Genomic DNA, 13,845 nt, shown 5'->3' on the forward strand with positions numbered 1-13,845 from the left:
TCGCAGGCCAGGCCGGCGCGTAGGTCCCGCCCCCGGGGCTCCCCCCGGCCCTCCCCGGCACTTGGCGGCGGAGTGTCCTCAGAAGACTCGCTGGGCCGGAGGGGCCGCTCCGCCGCTGGCGGCCGGCCCGCGCTCCCATTGGCTGCCCGTCCTGCCAATCAGACTGGCCGCGGCGCGCCGTTGGCTGCCGGGAGGCCGTGGGGCGGGCGCTCCCCCCGCCCCCGCCCGCGCGGTGCCGCCCTGTGACCAACTCCCGTGTGTGAGTCACGGCAGCGCCGTCAATGCCGTGTGCGGGCGGGCGGCGCTGCCTGGGCTGCCCCGGCCCCCCTCCCCCGGCACAGGGCTGGCGGGCCGCACTTGTCACCGTGTCACATCCTCCCCGCCGCCTGCCGACCCGGCTCACCCTCCCCAGCTCGGCCGCCGCCCGGGGCCGCCGCGGCGGCATGGGATAGAGCCGGGCACAGCCGCCCCCGCTGCTCGTTTCACACTGACCTCCCCGCGGTTTAAATCCCTCCCCCGCGTGTCCCCCCCGCCGCCTCTTCGCCTCCCCCGCGCCCCCGCTCCCCCGGGCGCCTCCCTCGCCGGTCCTCGCCGCGGAGCCCCCGGAGCGGGTGAGTGCCGGGCACGGCCCTCCCGGGCTCGCTGAGGGGGCTGGGGGTGCGGGGGGCGCGGGCCGGGGCAGCCCCGGGCTGTGCGGGGCCGCCACCGACAACTGTTCCAAAGTTGGGGCATTCCCCTCCCAGCGCAGCCTGGCACTGCCCGCTCGGACTGCAAAAGAAAGGGGGAAAAAAAAATAGATACAACCCCCCCGGCGTCGTTGCCAACTTCTAACGCGTGTCGTGCTGCCGGTGATTGTAATTTTGGTTTTATTTTGTTCTTTTCCCCGCCCTGGTTGAGGCTGTGGTGATGGTTGACGTGAGGGTATCCCGAAAGCCGCCCGGGTCGAACAACCCCTCCATGCCAGGCTCTGGCCACTGTCCGTCCTGGAAAAGCGGGGAAACCTACCTTTTGTATTTCTAGGTGCCCCATCCTCCTCCCCGCCCTGTCGTTCCTGGATGTTTCGCTGTTACCTGGGCTTCACTTGCCGTGGCAGGAACATGCGTGTTTGGAAGGGGGAAGCCGTGGTCCGCAGCGGGGAGTTTTGGTGTCTTGGCTTAATACTGGGAGCGCTTGATGTGAAATGGTTATGCCTCTGTTTCACTGCTATTGATTTTTCTTTCCCCCCCCCCCCCCCCCTAATGTATTTTTAGAAACATGAATGTGGTATATGTTCTCGTGTGCTGTACGTACAGAACAGCTAAAATAAAACAGAGGCATGGAAAACCCCAGCAAATACAGCAATACTTCCATGCACAGGGCATCCAAAGCCTCAGTACTCTGCTGGGTTTATTTATTAATATTAATTGCTCGATCTTTGTAATTTATATCATATGGAAACTAATTGCTGAATTGAAGGTTTACCAAACCTCGCAGGGCTCCAAAATAATCTTTCTCAGGCATCTGAAAAATAAATCTACTGAACTTTTGTTAAGAGGAAAGGCCAGCATCATTCTGGGAATCCTCCACGTAAAGTTTCTAAAGGCAAGCACTGTTGTAAATAAGTCCTAGTAAAGTATGGCTTTACTCAGTGAGTACTCAAGTTTATGCAGAAGATCAGTGAATTTCTAGAGGAAATTAAATCTTTACAAAGTCTTGTCTAGCTTTTATCTCTAAACAGAGAGAGGGAAACAAAAATCAGCTGTGAGATTGACATCAAATAGAAAAATCAGTCTTTTTCCCAAGGAGTAACTTGCCCAACATAACCTGAAAACTTCCTAAATTTTGCTTTGGGCGGGGGGGGGGGGGGGGCAGGGTCCTTCAGCTGATCTGTTGACTCAATATGAAGTGGGCCTGTTTCTCCTCTGGAACTAGTTTAGCACCAGTGTAACTTCATTAACAGAGCGGATTTGCATTAATGTGAAGAGTAATCAAGAAACTCACGTTTTCAGAAAGGCCCCTATAGTAATGCCGTGACAAGCCGTGATTCCTTCCCTCATCAGACCCAATTACACCACCCTTACTCACCCTGAGTGGTACTTCACTGCGCAAGTGCTCCCTGCGATGCTTGTGTGACTACTTGTGTACTACAGTGCCAATCCGGGTGAGGTAGAGTGGCGCTTATTTGTTCGTAACTATTTTATTCCTTTGCCTTGAAATGACGATGTGTTGGATAACTATTTTTCCTTGGGCCATGAAGAAAACTTCTGAGGATTAAATGTAAATCTGCTTTGTTAAGTGACCGTTCCAAAAACCCAGTTTAAGACTCCTGTGCTGCCAGGTGAAACGGGCAGGTAAGTCTTTTGTGTGTTTAGCTTTCTCTTGTTGCTATGGAAAGTAGGAAAAAGATTGTTGAAAAATTAATTATCTTGTCCTGAAATTCCTCTGTGCCTGTGGGATTCCATACCTATATGCGGTGTCCAAGTTGGAGTTGTTTTTCTAATTCCCCTCTGTCTCTAGAACCGTCCCCACCCCCCAAACATTCACATTGCATTGTTTAAATGTTTGCTGTTGAAATCACTGGCAGAAGGATCAGGCCCTCGGCTGGTCTTCTTTAAAGCAGTTGATAATGACTTGGATGTGATGTTGTAGAAAGATAATATTATCTGGTGTGTCCATAGCTCAGATCCACTGTCTTACTACAATCTCAGAAAAAAGCTCTGTGCTAAGCAGCCTGTAAAGAAAATATGTCTAACAAAGCAGAATTGTCTTCTGCCTTTCTGTATTTATTTATAAATCTCTTGAAAGTTTGCTTGATGCTCTTTCAGAACAAGACAAGATCCCTTCATGTTTGTTTCATGGTTTCACTTCCTCGTATGACTGTGTTCATTGCTAAGCCTTTGTGTCACTGATTGAGATGTTATTGTAATTAACATTAATTATGCAAACTAGATTGTTTTTAGAGGCTCTCCAACTCTGTATTGATACTGTCAACTTGTTTGTTTGTTGAACAAAAATCCACGCATTTCACCGTTCTCAGGGGAAATAGATTAACTGATTCCAACCTAATGTATGCATGGGAAACCATAGCAAAATCAAGGTATATTAGTTCAAATGGCACATCGAATCTTGATGGATGTGGTGAATAAGTATGGTCGGATCTGAAATACCAAGGCAGGGTAAACAGGGGGAGCAGGAAAGGGGACTCAAGGTACAGTCATTGGGGAGGGTGTTCACACTGCAGAGTTCCATTACGTTTTTTCCAGATAGACAGTATTAGATTAATTGGGCCAAATTCTGCTGTCCCTAATTGAACAAAACTCTCACTAAAATATACTGGAGCTGTCCTCTTGGTTATGAACTGCTGAATTTGTTTGAGAAACAGAGAAAAACGGCAGTGTTTACTCATTAATTATTTAGGACGTTTTTGATTTTAGACTTGGAGAAGATGTCTTCCTTAAATGTGGTTACAAAGCTGTTCCAGGGTTGCCTTTTTTAAAGAAAAACTTAATAAAAATATATTTGAAATATACATCCCTGTAGCAATGGTAACATTTTATAATTGTTTTTACAATATTAATTGTAGTGACACTCACAAAAGTCTCCATGTCTGATTCTGAATCACCCTCTTGAAACCCTTCTGAGCTGAGAAGGACTCTAGAATTTCTCCCTAGGACTCATAATTGTTGCAATATTTATATGTTGTATTCTTGTGTACTCTTAGGAAGAAAAAAAATAGAGGTGGGGAGAGTTTAGATGGGAATTGGTTGTTAGAATATCACATCTGAAAATATATGCAGACTGGCAGATTATTCCCTGTTTTAAAAAACAAGTCTCTCTAACTTTCCATTTAAATAAGCAAAATTTGGTTTGCAGTTTGCTTTGGGTAATGAAAAAGAGATTTTTTTTTTTTGTTTCTACTTTTGGTGCAGTGGTCCTCTGGAAAGTTAGAAACGGCGCCCTGGGGCTCAGCGAAGTGGAGGGTGTATAATTATATGGGAAGGCTCCATAGCATCAGTGAATTAGCATTAGCAGCTGAGTGAGTTTGTTAAGCTGTAGAGATGGCATTATGGAAATCAATAAAATGCTGATTTCTTTTTCTTATTGCAGATTCCGTGTTAAAAGGAAAAGATGCTATTTGTTTGTCTGCCTTTCATGTAGGCTTGCCAAACCATTAGTTGATTTGCAAAGGCAGGTTTTTCAGTTCAGGCAATCAGTAGTCAGGTTTGTTTTGTTTTGCTTTTTTTAAACTCTTATAAATCTTTATTTATTAGATTGTCTTCCAGAAATCACACTAACGTCTTGGCCTGCAAGCGGCTTCACGTGTGTCTGTTTGTCAGCAGAGACAAGAGGGAAGGTCACTTATTTTTCTTATGACATGCTGGTGTGGCATTGTGTGTTGTAGCCCAAATGTTCTGTGTTCCTGACGTTCCTGTTTCTGCTTTAAATTAAATTCTTCCAAGGGTTTGGAGGGTTCCAATGCGATATACTGAAATCCACAGTCAAAATAAAAGAGAAATAGTGACCTTAACTGTTTTCAGAGGTGGAGGCAGGAGGAATGATATTAAGCACTGTGAGATCTGTAATATGCATTGGCCTTTATTTCTTTGTCTCAAAGCTTCTCCTGCTTTTATACCAGAGAGACAAGTACCCAGATCATTCATCACACTGAGCTCTTACAGAGACATGACAGACCGACAGCCTTATGTTGCACACTGTGGAACGTGTACGATGCATTAGGTTCTGATGATCTATATAAAACATTTTAATTGGGAGGAACTGTAAATGGGAACGGCTGTCTTCTAATCCAAGGGCTTCGCTTTTTCTTCTCTCCTTCCCGACTGAAATTAAACTTAAGTTCACAATCAAATCATTCTGCTTTAATGTAGATGTATGCTGTGACTCTTGATGAAATGATTTATTCATGCTAAGATACACTCAGGACTTTGGGGGACCCCCTCTGCCTTCGTGGTGGATGCTAATTTGATGGACTTTCTGGAACTAGGAAAGTCCAACCCTGTGGCTTCTTCAAGGATGCTGCAGCGAACATCTGTTTTGTGACATGTGAGCAGCCTATGTGACAGAGTTCAGGTATTGTGAGGCTTGTGGAGCATGTTCTTGTATGAAGAGAAACAGTTCAAAATGCTGGGGGTGTGATGCAGAAAACATTAAAGGTCGGCAACTTGGAAAATTAATGCTGTGGTTCATGTTGGTATTTCAGAGGGAATTCTGACGGAGGCGTGGTCCCAGCGAAGGTAAACTCACCGGTCCAGCCACACAGATAAAATAGCAGCCTTACTCTTATCTCTTTGGTAACCCAAACCTGGTTGCTGATAAACTGGAAAATTATGTTTATAGTTTCCCTGTGCTTTGTTTCTGCTAATCTCTAATTAAGTAGATCCAGGGAAGGCCAGCATGGTGCTTTTACTGCTCAACTACAGCTTGGAAATGACACTCTGCTTTCTAATGATTACAAGCAGGTGAAGTGACAGGAAGGGCAGAGATGTTGGAGTAATGTGATATGCAATTAAATTCCTGATTCTCTAAAATATTTACCCATATCTGTAGTGATCCACAGTACTTCATATCTGGCATTGGCCATGTGTGTCTGGTTAAAGACAGTTAAAAAGCACAGAAATGGGGGGGGGGGGGGGGGGGGGGAGGGAGGGGAAGAAAAAAGGATGAAAAGATCTTAGCTGAACCAGAACAAAACCTCTTTAGCTCCTACTATTTGAAATAGGGAGGAATCCCAAGAAATAACAAGGGTAAAGTCTCTCACAACTGCCAAATTACTGTAGTGATTGTGACTCTGAAAAAGCAGGTTCTATCTAGAGAAGCAATTGTAGTTACTCTGTGGTCTTGTTATAAAACTTGCTAATGTGGTTAAAGCCACACTTCTGAGAACAAGTGCATTGAGAGCTTGGATTCTTTTTCTTAAAAATGTGGAAGTCTATATTCATATATTTTCTGGGGGGCAGGATAAAATACTGCTTGTTGGATTACCCAATTTCAATATTGTTATTAAAAAAACCCCACACCCTGTTTTCCACCTGTCAAATGAAGTCAGATATTCCTGTGGATGCCTTTTTCTCTTTTCTCTTTTTTTGTTGTTTCCTTCCTTCCTTCTAAGAACCTTTTAATCATCTGCTTTCCTTCTTTCTGTCCTACTGAATTCCTTTCTTCTTGTTGTTTTGATTCCCTCCGCTTCTTTCTAGATAAATTTTTTTTCCAACTTGTTATTGTTCCTTCTAGTCTTAATCAACTACCAATGTTGCTGCTTGCCTATAGAACCACAAGGTTCATGTCGAGGTGTGTCCTGCCAATAATATTTAGCATCCTCTGTCCTTGGCAAGGAAAAGGTTTACCACTGTCCGATGGAAAACGTGAAGGGAGAGCCTGTCGGAGGTGTGACTTGAATTGGTGCAGTCATCTAGAAGGAGTCAGGGCCACAGCCACGAATACCCAGGTGTCATCAGCTTCAGCCATGTGCCCTGTGCTGTAGCAAAGCAGGTTTTTTGCTTCTTCTATCCTTTGCAGAGCTCACTTTTTTTTAGTTTGTTTTCCTGCTTCTACTTATTTGGCTGTCTTTTCTGTTTTAATCTTTTCTCATCTTTAATAAGTAATAGCTACCAATGACCTCTCAAACTGTGTCACAGGGGCGTTAAGGCTGGTGTGTTTTCCCTCATCCTGTACTGGAATATTTGGCTGTTGCCAAAGAAATTGAGGTCAGAATCAGGGTGTCTTGAGTACCATGCACCAAAAGAATATGTACATATGTGTTGAAGATACCAAAATACTCTTAAAAAAAAATCAAACAAGACTTGTAAAGTTCAAAAAGCTAATATCTGTTTCGAGATGCAGTGCGAGAACTAAAGTATAAAATGAGATAGGTAAAAATGCAGCCTTTTTAAGAGAACCTTTAAACTATTAAACCTTTTTAAAGGAACACATCAATTCTTTGCTGAACCTTGTCAATTGAAGGAAGGTAAGCAGTCCTTACTGTGAGAGGGAACAAATCTGATAGTAAACTTTCTAAACAGAGCTGAGGTCTTTAGGCCTGATGTCAAGTGAAGGAAGTAGTGACGGATATGCAATGGGAAAATGCCCAGGAACAGGCATTCAGCCAATCCAAGGAGGCTGTTTTAACTGTCCTTTGATTTGGATATTCTTAATTTATTCTGCTTTCAGATATTTCAGTGCAAATTCTAGAAAAGGCAGTTTCTGTCTTTTCGGATTGGCAGGTTTTTGTAGCATGCCTACGTTGAAAAATCCAAAAGAAGGGGCAGGTAAAAAAGTAAAGCTCAGGTATAGTTTTCTTCTGTCCCTCCTGCCATGTTCAAAATTATATCTCATCCTGTTCTTATCCTTGTTCAGGATAAAAGCTGTGATAATCCATTTCCTTTGCTGTGATAATCCCTTCCCCAAATGTCCTGGTAGCATAATTTGATCGTGGTGCTTGGACAGCTATCATATCACTCCTACAAAGCAACAGTAATAGTTGTTACAAACAACAATATAATCCAAGAAATCCAGAGTTAAAGTGCTTACAGCAGTGACTAATTGCATGCTAGAGAGTATTACTGTATCTTCTGATTGATGTCCCTCATTGGCCAAGACAGACTTGCAGATGAGTTCTTAACGTATTATTTAACAAGATGGTAGTGCTCTGTGTTTAAATTGCTTGTTGTTGTGGGTTTTTTTATTGTCCCTCCCCAGTGTGGGGTTCAGAACCTCCTTATTACTTTTATGGGAAAGCCACAGATCCAGATTCCTTCTGGAACTATTACAGCATGAGGGAACAAATTGTGTAGGGATTTTTTTCAGGAGCTACTAAAGTAGCCTGTGCTCCTTACTGAAGAAAAGTTAAGAATCCTTGTAATTGCTGGGGCTTTTGTGTGGTTTTTGTTTTATTTTTTGTTTTTCCTTTGCCTTTCTTTCCCACTTGAACCCTGATTCTGAAGGAGCTGGAACAATTACCCAGCCTATCTTACATCTTCCCATTCAGAAGAGGGTGGAGTGGGAAAGAAGGTCTGCATTGGACTTCAGATATTCTCTCTAGCCCCTTTTCCACCCCTAAGTTACACTACTTCAACCAGAAAAACAGCAAAGTTCTTGCTGGTACAGTTTTTCCTGGCTTTAATGAGAGATTTTTACAAAGAGAGGAAACAGTGTAGGTGAATGCATCCAGCACCCTTTAGGAAAGGGTCACCACCACAGGGATTCTGCTGAAAAAGGATGCCAAATCCTCCCAGACTCTGTACCAGGCTCTTTGAAAGGCTCCTATGAAATAAAGAAGCTGTATAGCCAGTGTGCATGTATATTTCTGAAGGTAATGCTGGATTTCTGCCATATCACAAACCTGATTAGAATAATTTATAATAAAAAATGAGGCATGGATTCCAGAAATGGATAATGTGGTGGGGGAAAGAGGGAGGTAAGTAGCAGAGAAAGTAAATCTGAAGGTTTTCCTGGACTGCGGATGTATCCCAAAGTGTCTGTAGGAAGAAACAACAGTCCTAATTTTTGATGTCAGAGATGACTGTTACATGGTTGCCTTAATATACATACTGCGCATTGCTGTTTGTTTATTTATTTGCAGTAGGACTTGGGGTATTTCAGGTACTTTCCGGGTGCTTACAGATCATTTCTGCTCCAAGGACTTCACAAATCAGAGAGGCCAGAGGAAAGTAAATGGGCGGGAATTTAGTACTGAGAAGCAGAACGAGATTCTCGGGAGGCAGGGCCCTTGAGAGGAGTGCGAGTGTGTGGCAGAGGTGCTGTGCAGGTAAGGTGGGGAGGAGGATACCTGCAGTGGTCTTCAGGAAAGAAACAGATACCTGGTGTGTCTGGAAAGAAGAGAGATCCTTTTACTTTGCTTCTGCATTGCAAGTCAGCCTGTGGTCAGTTTAGAGCTCCCAACTCCCAATCCCTCTCTTGGATCCTTTCCACTGCATTTGTCATTGTGTGATGTGGTGGCATTGTAAGTGAAGCTACTCTGTCATGTTCTGTGCAGAGAAGTGCTGTGAGAATGGGAAAGCAGGGGAATGAGCCACATGAGGTGTGTGCATGCAATATGAGGCTTGGCATGGCCAGGGAGAAGTAGCATTGGAGTTTTGCACAAGCATTCTTTGGGTCACGAAGTGTCATCATCTTCAGTTCAATTTTTTTGCTGTGATTAAGGCCCTGAGCATGCCTGTAATGCAAAACAGAAAACATAAAGAAAATGTTTTCTCTTCAGCCATCATTCTAGCACGCTTATGTGTGTATGAATCATTCCTCCTCCATCTGGAAGGATGAGATGCAGAGCTCTTTTCTAAGGAGGTATCTAAAGTACATCCTCATAGCAGCCAGCAATTGGCATGACAAAAGGTTTATAGCAAGTGGCTGGCACTTTTCCCATCCATCTTGCCACTGGAAACATAATGCTTTTGCAATGTGCTTGTTCTTCAGGCACCAGTGTGCAGAGCCAGTCCTTGGGACATGCAAACGGAGCAGTTGCATGTTGTTCGCTTTTGTTCGCGGCACCTCCTCACCAGCCCAAAAACTGGGAAGAGGGAATAACACCGATAAACTGTTTTCCTTTATTTAAGCATGACGTGGAGTGGATGGGAACAGTGGAACATCCCCAGGTGTGGGAAGATGGGCAGCATGGCATCTGGCACTGCCGGTGTAACATCAAGTGTGGGGGAAGACTTTGTTTTGCTTCTTGTATGCTTTGCACAGAACAAGGAAAAATTTAGTAGTATTGAGTGCACAAGGAAAAAGGTCTGATTTTTAAAAATGTCATCTGTTGCCCATGTAAACTATCTTGTAGGCAATTCTGTCTTTCACTCAATTTGCAAGAAGGCCAAGGCCCTGAACCAATTAACTTAGTCTTAAGTGTTCCTGTGATGTCAAGAAAGGGTTTTATTGTGCTTTTTTTTGTAGAGGAGTGTTTAATGTGGTGTCAGAACAGGCAGTAGAAAGAAGGGCCCCTTAATCTCAGTGCTCTGCTTTAACAACTCTATTGTTACCTTTCTCTTTTGCTGACCATGACTGGGAGTGTCCTTGTCTTACAGCAGTGGCCAGCTCTGTATGTAGTTCAAACCTAAATGCAGAAACTGGATGTTCTTCTGCTGAAGCTCCTTGAGGCACTCTTGAAACTCACCAAATGCATGCCCATGAGATTGGACATGTCTTTGCTGCTTCCTTCTTTGGAAAGGTGGTTGGAGATGAAGTAGAGGAGAGTCCAGGATTCATTGCCTGCCCTCAGGATCTTTGGTGTAGTAATGAGCTTGTATTTTGGACCAGTTGTTCTCAGAGCTGGGACCAGTGGCTTTTCCTCCCTGGGGCGTGCCTCTGCAAACAGGAAGAGCCTCTCTGCTCCCCATTCCTGCTCTGCTTTTTAACCAGTGTCTGTTCAGCAAGGCAGGCTCGTATTTCTGCTGTGGGAGCTGAGAGTCATCTCTCCATCTCGCACAGGATAGTCTGGAGGTTTAGGGCACTGCTCCTGCGAGGCCTCAGCTGACTTGGATCGCAGTCGGAATGGCAGGGAGGAAATCATCAGTCTGCCTTACTGGAGAGTGCTAAGTCCTGCTCTGCTGCATGGAGAATGCAGGCTGCTTAGTGCCTTGTATATGAAGCACTTCAGCTTTTTGGAGGACGGGTTGCTGTCTTAGTGCATGGACACAGAAACCTCCTTTCTGCTTCTTTGCAAAGGGTAGGTTTAAGATGCAGCCCTGTTCTTGGCATCTCTTATGAGCTGACTCTACATAGTGACATGCTGACCCCAGGAGTTCAAAGTACTGTCCTGTTCCCTGGTGTACTTTGGGTTTGGGGTAGAGGGAGGTGGCTGGTGTGTGTGTAGGCTTTCTGCAGCAGGGCTTCTGTTCTGAGGTGAAAACAGCTGCACCCCTTTCCTTGTGAGCTGTTGTGGCTGCAGTCCAGGCTGCAGACTGTGAAACCCTCCCGTGCCACTGAAGCTGAACACTGTGTTTGTCTGCTGCCTCCCAAAGTGCTTTTGGGGGGGCTGCTCTGGATCTGGGATATGAAACGTTGTCTTGGAAAGCCACTCTGCCCTGGAGAGTGAAATACTCTTGCATATTAGGGCACGGTGTTGGAGTTTGTATCTGGGGAGAGCTTTTCTTTTACTATGTCTCAAGCTTGTGTGTTTATCATTTTTCTGATACATGAATGCCCGGAGAAGACCCTTCAGGCAAGGATGCTTTGTTACTTTCTTTAGCTTCATAATTGCTGTTTGTACTATCGTGCAATAAACACAATTAGCATTTTTGGCTTATTTCAGGGTGTGTGCTTGCATGTGAAAAGACTGGATATGTTAACTCTGCCATCTTTCTTACCTGTGCCTGAGATATTATCTGATTATGATCTTTCCTGATACATAACAGCTATGGAAAGGAAATAACACTCCCTATACTTTTGGAAACATTTCAGTAGCTTGACTTCAGTATCCAGTACAGTGGTAACAGGGGTGAGTGGTGTTACATTCAGTCTCTTGCTTTGAAAACTGGCTTCTGTATCCTGCAGAGCACGGTCAGCAGGTGGGGGATGTTCATATTGCACACTTCACCTGCAGTGTCCAATTGGAACGTGCTCCATGTGTGTAAATTCAGCTCTGCTTTTCTCTGTGTCATGGGTCAGAGTTTACAGTCTGGGGACCCCTGAGGCAGAAGAATTGCTCTGCCATGTGTGTATGAGTATGCTCAGCAGGTGTATTTTGTCCTGTAAAGTGTTCAGTATTTTCTAGCCCGAGTCAGCTGTGGGTATTTCCACTTGTTGAGAGGCTGAAGACCAGGTTCTCATGACCTAAATTGTGCCTAAGGCTCTGTGCTTGAAAGCCAGGAGTCAGATGGAAGGAAATAAAAGATACAGTGACTTGGGTGCAGTTTAGGACATGTGAATCTGGCTCCTCCTCTCCTCAAATACCAGTGTGCCAGAAGCATCTGATGTAGGAAGCTGCTAGGAACAGGCCAGGCCAGTGACCGTCTTTCACTTTCCAAAGTATTTCTAAACATCCCAAACTAAACTTCCCACCTTTAACCAATTTGAATTCTCAAGCCAATCCTTTCAATGTTAGGCAGAGCAAAGAACCCGATCCAAGCAGCGCTGCTTATTCCTGGAAAAGGTCCTAACATCTCACTTTACCCTCTGGAGGATAACTGGAGGGATGGGGGAGAGGCCTGGAGCTGTGCTGGTACGTGTTGTTTTCTGCCTCCTGGGATTTTTGATGTTGTGTGCATTTTTTTGTTTTTCCATCTTATACAAAATCTGGAAGCTTGTGTTGCAGCTGTGGCCTAGAAGGAGTAGTCAATGCTCTGTGACCCAGTAGCACCAGATAGACCTGGTGATGAATGAGGGAGAATTTGGGGCTCTCAGGGATGCTGAGGTTGCTTTGCAGCCTTCTGAGCATGCTGAGCTGTGGGGGTCTGAGCCCTCTCAGGCTTGCTTGTGGCCACAAAGAGTGTGATCTCTCACTATGTTGGCCCTGGTAATCTCTGACTATCAGTCATCCTCTTCTCGTTTGGAAGAACTTTGACTTAATGAGAGATACATCAGCTTGAGTAATTTCTATTTGAAGATATTAAGCTCAGTGAATACTGAAGAATATCATATCCTAAGCTTTTGAGCACTTCTGAGTGTAATGCAGTGCTCTTCTTGGAATGATTTGTTTCAACTATAGGGCCAGTTTAAATAGAACTATTTAAGTATATGTTGCTGTTCATCATACATCAAAAAGTGAAGTTCAGTGAATAATGAGTTACCACAGGGCACCATAATGAGATAAGAACTCGTCACAGCTTTGCGGTAAGTGGCAATGTCATTAAAAGAAAAAAAGGCTTTTTGTCTATAAGCTTAATTGGAAAAGCCAGAAATCTTGAGTGGAGATTTTTAGCATGCTGACCAACTGAAATATATTTTAATAAGAGCAAATTTATGTGTGTAGAGGGTGTCCAAGATTTTGATTGCTGCATGAGACACATGGCTTTGGGATATTTTCCTAGGTATGCCTTTTGTGTAGATAAGTGACAGTACCTGATTTCTGGTCCTGGAGGGAAAATGTACTACCTTATTATTGAGCAGCTTCCCAAGATGCAGCAATTGTCATTAAAACTCAGCAGTAGACCACGGAGCTGTATTTGGCAGGTGGGGACTTTTTTTTCCCTAAACTTTTAATGGCAATGACTTGCAGTTATGTCATGCTGTAGTTTTAAAGTATGCAAGGCAGTTTGACTCATTTATGTTCTCATTCGGGTTTCTAATGTGCACACAGAAGCAGCTGCTTTCTGGGATTGCTGATAATATGGAATATGGTGAGGATGGCCAGCCCTTGCTGCGTACAGGGATATTGGGCACTCACTCTTTCACTGAGTTTTGTAGCAAAGCCACTATGCTCAAATTTCCCTGTCTGCAGAATGTGGCTCCACCCTGCAGTTTATAAAAAATTTTAAATAAAAATTTTTAAGAGGAATGATATGCAAGATCCATGTCACTTTTCTTCCCTTTGTGGTGCTTACTTTAAGTTATTGCTTTTTAGCAAGTAGAATCATTGTCCTGCTGTGGTCTCGGGGATAGTTAGCAGGACACCACAATCTGCCCATCTGCAGCAGCTCTGCTGGAAAGGTCTCATCTGCAGGAGCCCTTGTTTGCTCTTAAGGATGAAATGCAACTGAGCATCTGGTGAAGTCTGCTTATGGTAGAAATTAGCTATAAATATATACCTGGGGATTTTTTAATCATTAGTCTTAAATTGATTATTTCCTACCAGTTGTAGGACTCCAAAGAACTGCTTTTTCTTCCATAAGAAAAATATCAGTTCGGTGGGCAAACGCAATGCTACAGGTAAGATGTGGCAACAATAATGCATGAAGA

General features: G+C 44.2%; 1 protein-coding gene across 3 annotated transcripts in view; it reads left to right on the forward strand.

The window, feature by feature from the left end:
* Positions 1-267: 267 nt before the first annotated feature.
* SERTAD2 (SERTA domain containing 2) overlaps positions 268-13,845 on the forward strand; it is a 79,321-nt gene continuing 65,743 nt past the window's right edge. For 2 of the 3 annotated variants that reach the window (XM_039568545.1, XM_039568547.1), the window contains exon 1: positions 268-611. The gene's annotated coding sequence lies outside the window, so the exon portion shown is untranslated. Of the gene's footprint in view, positions 612-2,132; positions 2,331-13,845 lie in introns of those variants that run through there. The other variant, XM_039568546.1, reaches the window with a different exon arrangement.

The sequence above is a fragment of the Corvus cornix genome, chromosome 3 (assembly GCF_000738735.6).
Source record: "Corvus cornix cornix isolate S_Up_H32 chromosome 3, ASM73873v5, whole genome shotgun sequence".
Taxonomy (NCBI): Eukaryota; Metazoa; Chordata; class Aves; order Passeriformes; family Corvidae; genus Corvus; species Corvus cornix.